At 34.9% G+C, this 6,000-nt stretch overlaps 1 protein-coding gene across 9 annotated transcripts in view; it reads right to left on the bottom strand.

Annotated features, from left to right (window-relative positions):
- Window positions 1-1,003: 1,003 nt before the first annotated feature.
- The window catches only part of CELF4 (CUGBP Elav-like family member 4), a 723,613-nt gene continuing 718,616 nt past the window's right edge, over window positions 1,004-6,000 (bottom strand). For 8 of the 9 annotated variants that reach the window (XM_005436852.3, XM_027801973.2, XM_014278066.3 and 5 more), the window contains exon 13: window positions 1,004-3,190. The gene's annotated coding sequence lies outside the window, so the exon portion shown is untranslated. The remainder of the gene's footprint in view (window positions 3,191-6,000) is intronic. The other variant, XM_027801966.2, reaches the window with a different exon arrangement.

The raw sequence follows: 6,000 nt of genomic DNA, 5'->3' as shown, positions 1-6,000 counted from the left end.
TCACCCCTGCAACTCAGGGCGGGACACTGACTGGCCTTTGGTGAAGAAACTTCTTCTTACCAGAGACCTAGCCCTCATGTTCTAGCTCAGTGACATCTGAAGCCAATTCCCACGTCTTTAGCCTACTCAGCCCTCTACAGAGTAACTTCTCTGCAAAAAGACAGAGATGGGGTTGGTGTATGTGCTCTTCTGTATTTGCCTTTACCTTTAGATGAAAAGAAAATACTGACCATATTCCCTCCTTGTATTCATCACCTGATTTACATTTCATTTATTTCTATAGCCCTGAACAGACATTAGTAACTCATAATAGTAATAATAGGAGTTTCTACTAATAGAACTCCTTCCATCTGTGGAGTTCAAATTATGGACAAGCACCATTAGTCCCATTTAGAGATCGATTTAGCTGGTGCAACTTGTCCAAATGCAGATGCAGCTCTGAGAATCAGAAAAAAAAAATATGCAAAAGCTCCTGGTTTCAGACCCAGCCTTAGCTCAGCTGATCTGGTACAGCCATTTCAAGGGAAAAAAAAAATTAATCATTCAAAAGATGAGATGTGAGGGATGCTCAGGAAGAAATTGAGCCTCCTCTCTAGAGACTGCAGAATTTCACAAAGTTGTCCCAAAGCAGCAAAAGGAGCAATGTCCCAAGCTTTGGCCTCTATCCTTATCAGCATGAAAAAACCATGAGCGTGAAATCAAACAACGGTCTTCAAATGGGAGCTACAATGACTCTAATTTGTATGTACTGTTATTTGATCTTCTAACCTACTAGGTTTAAGGTAAACCACAGTGGAATAGCAAGCAGACATTAAATGAAACAGTGTCATTAATTCAATCCAATGAGATACGTTTTATATAACAAAGGGATTTGTTCTGATACTCAAACAATGTATATTAATGAAAAAGTCGAAATAGATTCATTTTGTTCTCAAAGCAAACACATTAAGGAAAGCCATCAAGAAGTAAAGAACATGGCATTATTTTTTTTAAACTGTGCTTTATTTAGGGCTAAGCTGGAAAGCGTCATTCAATAATTACAGAAGATTACAAGGAGTTTTAGGGAATTGAGAGTGAAAGAGCAGTTGTATGGAACTGCAGCTGCGTTACACATCTGTACTTTCTAGCTGTGGGCTCAGTCTGGCTGCCCTTACTCAGGCAAAATACCCTCTATATCCCCGTGGGAGTTCTGCCTGAGTAAGGGCCGTAAGATCTGGCCCAATAGGGAATTAGACTTAAAATTAAATTAAAAGAGAAAGGAAGAAAGTTTGAGATCGACATAAAAAACAGTAAGAAAAGCAAACAAGAACATTAAAACAGAGTAAAACCAAACAAAGAATCAGAAACAATTATCACACTGCTCAATCGATGCAAACAAGTGTGAGAATGATGTAAATCAAGTTATAAGACTGTGAAAATAAATTTTAATAAATATGATATACTTTAAAATATATGTGTTCTTAAATAATTCATTGTTTTTTCTGAGTCAGATTTTTTAAAGCAATGTCTTATTTTTTAACTGCTCTAAAGTCATTTACCAAAGATAAATATCGTGCTTTCATTAAATAGTTTTCCTTGTTTTTTCTCTATCATTACAATTAAAAGTCCTACAAAATATGCAAATTTATTTACAGAAACAGAGCCAGCATCTTTTTTTTTTTTTTAAACATCCCCCTGTTTTTCAAAATTCCTTGTAAACAGTTTCAGAAATTCTTCAAAGAGATTGTTTTATGTTACTTTTTGCTTTTATTTTTTTTTATTTTTTTATTTTTTTAATTTTTTTTTATTTTTTATTTTTTATTTTTTATTTTTTAAGATTAAGGTTCTAGGCTAATCCTTGCCCTGAAGGTTTCTAGAGCAAATATGGAAGCTACTGAAGCATAGGATGATGGGAATCTTGCGGACAGCAGATCATGAAGACATGAAGCACTTAGCTGTGTTTTGTTGTTCAAGTTAGAACTAACGTCTGATAAAAAGACAGCTGTTTTGTTTCCCATTTGCATTGTCTACAGAATCGAGTTTTGTTTTGTTTATTTTTTAATAGCTGGAATGCTTGCAGTTAAAAAAGCTGCCATAATAGCCATTTATCTCCTTTTTCTCCTTGATATATAACAGCATCCAACAGCAATTGGCAGAGTAGGAATTTATGCTCAATCTAAACTCTACAAAAATTACAGTTCTACAACATCTTTGATTTTAGCATTAACGCTAACTTCTATGTAGTATTTTTTTTGCCTTTTTTTTTTTTTATGTTGTCTAATTTTTTCTATTATATAGGTATTTTAAACTTTCTTTTTTTTTAAATTCTGTACAACTATTAGGATTTTAAATGGGGAGAGTTAGAAGCATTTACAAACCTTTTTTGTTTTCCATTCAATATCAACCATCTTTCCTTTCTCTTCTCTATGCCTTTTTATGTATTTATTTATGTATTTATTTATTTACTTTTTTGCTTTTCATAGATATCCATCTTACCTGCCTTTAACAGTGCGATCCTTACGTATTATACAGAAAACCATATGAAAGCTTCATAGACTCTAATTAATGTATAACCAAAGAACCTCCCAAAGTATGAAAGAACTATTATCTTGCTGTTTTAAAAGCATTTAAGCATTTTTTTTTTTTTTTTTTAATTTTACATATTTCATATAATCGCTCTCAAAAACTGTTTTAGGAACAGCTCAGAGAAAAGGAAAGAACTTCCATATTTTACATACAGCTACAAGTCTGCGGTAAAAAGTTTTGTCCTTTGGTCCCTATATAGCTAAGGAATGACAGATAAAGATGCTTAGTGACTGTTACCATGGGTCACGCATGGTAACCGCATCCTTGGTGGCAAACAGGCACTCCTTTGCCAGTATCCAGGTTTGCATCTCCTGTTTGAAGAAAAGCCGCTGTGGTGATATCAGTGTCTCTTCAGAAATCCTGGTTGATCTTGTTCCTGTTCTGATTTTACTTATGTGTTTGTTTGTTTTGTTTCAAGCGCATGTCCTTCGAAGTCAGCAGATGTGATACTTTTCTTGAAGAAATGTTACAGTCTAAACAATCAAAGAGAGAATAAGTCTGAAGTCTTCAGCTTGATTGATATTTGCTGATATGTCAAAGGTGTAATCCAACAGTTCCCGTTTTTTTAATATATATATACTTTTTTTTTTTTTTTTTTCTAATTGTGGCCCATTCAGCTGCTGCCCTAAAAAAATGAAGAAGATCATTGCAAATTAAATCAAAAAGGGGAGGGGGAAGTAGGGAAGGGGGGGAGGGTACTTGGGACAGGGGGGAAAAGACCTAAAAAATGAAAATTAAATTAAAAACAAGCCTGTTCTTTTGGGCCCAATCCTGCTCCTGTTGAAAGTAATGGATGTTTTCTTCTCCCTTCAATTGGGACAGGATGGGGCTTCTGGTTTGATGTTTTGCTTTTGGAGACATTGGCTCTGATTCTGCTCCCACTCAATGTCAACAGAAAGATTCCCCTTGACTTCAGTGAGAACCGGATCAAACCCAAAGTGAGCAAGGTAGTCACGATCATGATAGAAAAAATACAATTGTTCCTAATAGTAATAATAATAATAAATCAAAATAATAGTAGGGCATGTCTATGTAGATCTGTATCACTATGTATGTGCAGATAGCTGCATTTTAATTATTTTTGAGTGCCACTTTACAATGCCAGATCAAAATCTTGCTTGGCGGGCTTTTGTAGTGTGAAAGACATCAAGAAAGAATTGTTCTACATTTTAATGGGGTGCCATCTATGACAGTGTATGAGCTTTCTGTGGAGAAACAGCTGCCAATAACATCTACTCCTTTGTGACTGTCAGAAAGTAGGACTTTGAAAAGGCAATTTATAGGATGTTAAATTAAAAAAAGGCTGTTGGAATAAACTTTTTTTTTTTTGCAAAAAAAAATGTAAAGCTAACATTTCTTAAATAAAAAGTTATTTAAAAAAATGTAATCATGATCCGACTAGGCTTGACATTTAAGTAGGATGCTTAATCATTAAGGATTAGCTCTTATCTCTTTCTAGCAAGCAGGTTCTTCTTATACACTTGGTGATTTATTACATCAAGAAACTTAGAAACTGCAAAAGGTCCACTCTGGTGGAAAAGTGTCATGCGGAATATCAATCCATGCTGGCAGGTTTTCACACTGTTGGTTCAACAAACAGCAAACCGTACACAGCAGTCTAAACAATTACAACACCAAAAATAATAATAGAATAAAAAAATAAAAAACACTCGTCAAGGACCCTTTTTCAGTTGTAAACAAAAAGATGCATTTTGCTTTTTGATCTGTATGGGTTTTTTTTCCCACTCAAAACAATCCCTCCCTCCCCCGAGCAATTAATTTTGGCTGGAGTTGCTGTAATATGGAACCTTAGAATTAGGAATTCTTGAAAAGACATACAATGAGGCTTTTCTTGGGGTTTCTTTTTTTGGATTGCTATAGTTTTCAAACTACTGTTACTATCATTACTCTTTTTTGGTTTTTTTTGTTTTGTTTTGTTTTTTTTCATTTTTTCTTTTTTTTCTTTTTTTTTTTCTTTTTTTTTTTTTTTTTTAAATTTTTAGAGAGTGATTTGAAATATCCTAAGGGGAAAAAAAGGTGTCAATTGAAAAAGGCCCCCAATTCTCCGGAAAAAAAATAAAATCACAAGATTTTCAGTGCAAAAAAATTAATCACGCATTTTTTTCTCTCTCTTTTTTTTTTTTTTCCAATTTATCTGTAGTTATAATAATCCCATTTTTTTCTAAAGAATTAGGAATCCATCTTTTTTTTTTCCTTCTATGTGACATCTAAAGAAGCATAAAACGCTGACGAGAAATCAAACAACAAATAAAGAAACCACTGCAAGCACCAAAAACGAAACGAAAATGAGCACAGCAAAAAATTGTGGCAGCACAAAGTCAAAAAAGGCACATGTGATCATGACTGGCCAATCATCAACTGATACAACATCCAAGAAAAATGCTTCAATCACGGCACCTGCACGAAACTTGACGGCATGTCATGCAACCAATTCTTAGCTTGTTACATGACGCCATCATGTCACACTTTCAACTTCGAGTTGATTTGAACTTACGGCCTGGGGGACTGTATTCTCCACTTTCATGTCATTACGTGAACTTTTTTCCTAGCTCAGCGCGAGACTGTGGTGGATTTGACTGGCTCTTGGTTGGTTTTGTTGGAATTTGATTGAATGACAAAAGAAGAAAAGATTTTTTTTATATATATATATTTATATATAGTGTGGAAAAAGGGAAAGGTGGGGAAAGAAGATATATATAAAAATAATAATAAAAAAAAAGTTACAAACACAGCATCAGTCAAAAAGATCTAATGGAAATACTTGCCATTAAACTATAGAAAATGAAACAAGCAGGAGAGCAAACCAAACTAACTGAACGGAAAGAAAAGAAAGAAAGGAAGAAGAAAAGAAAGAAAGGAAGAAAAAAAAAGGATGGAGGAGGCCTAGCTAGAGACACAGACGTAAAACACACACTTAAATGTAGACACACGGTCAACAGTGAACAGTAACAGAACGCTGTGCAGCGGCTGTTGAGGAGAGCATGCACTGAATGAATGAGCGCAGACACAGATCAGTTTGCAAAGTCTGGAAAATAAATACATTTGCTGCCAACCAGAATGCTTTTGTTAGCACCGGCCTTTCCCACACCACCCCCAGCATCCTGGGCTTCACTGGACCGCTAGGCAAAGTCCTCTGGCAGTCTTTCCATTTCCTTGGATGGACTTCAGAGCAGGTACCATTTTAATTTGATTACATCCCAGTTTAAAATCAGGGGGGAATACAGACCAAGAGCTGCTTTGGCTGCTGAGAATAAAAGGAAGAAAAAAAAACCCAAAACAACCCACCACCCCAAAAAATGAAAAATAAAATGAAAACAAAACCAAAAAGCAACTACTACTTCTTGCTGCATGTCCATTTAGTGGTTCACAGGACAGCAGGTTTGGAAACACAGCAATGCTGGTATGGTGTGGGAA

This window comes from Falco cherrug, chromosome Z (assembly GCF_023634085.1).
Source record: "Falco cherrug isolate bFalChe1 chromosome Z, bFalChe1.pri, whole genome shotgun sequence".
NCBI classification, from domain to species: domain Eukaryota; kingdom Metazoa; phylum Chordata; class Aves; order Falconiformes; family Falconidae; genus Falco; species Falco cherrug.
Note: the sequence above shows the minus strand (reverse complement) of the source record. Positions and strands in the feature narration are given on the sequence as shown.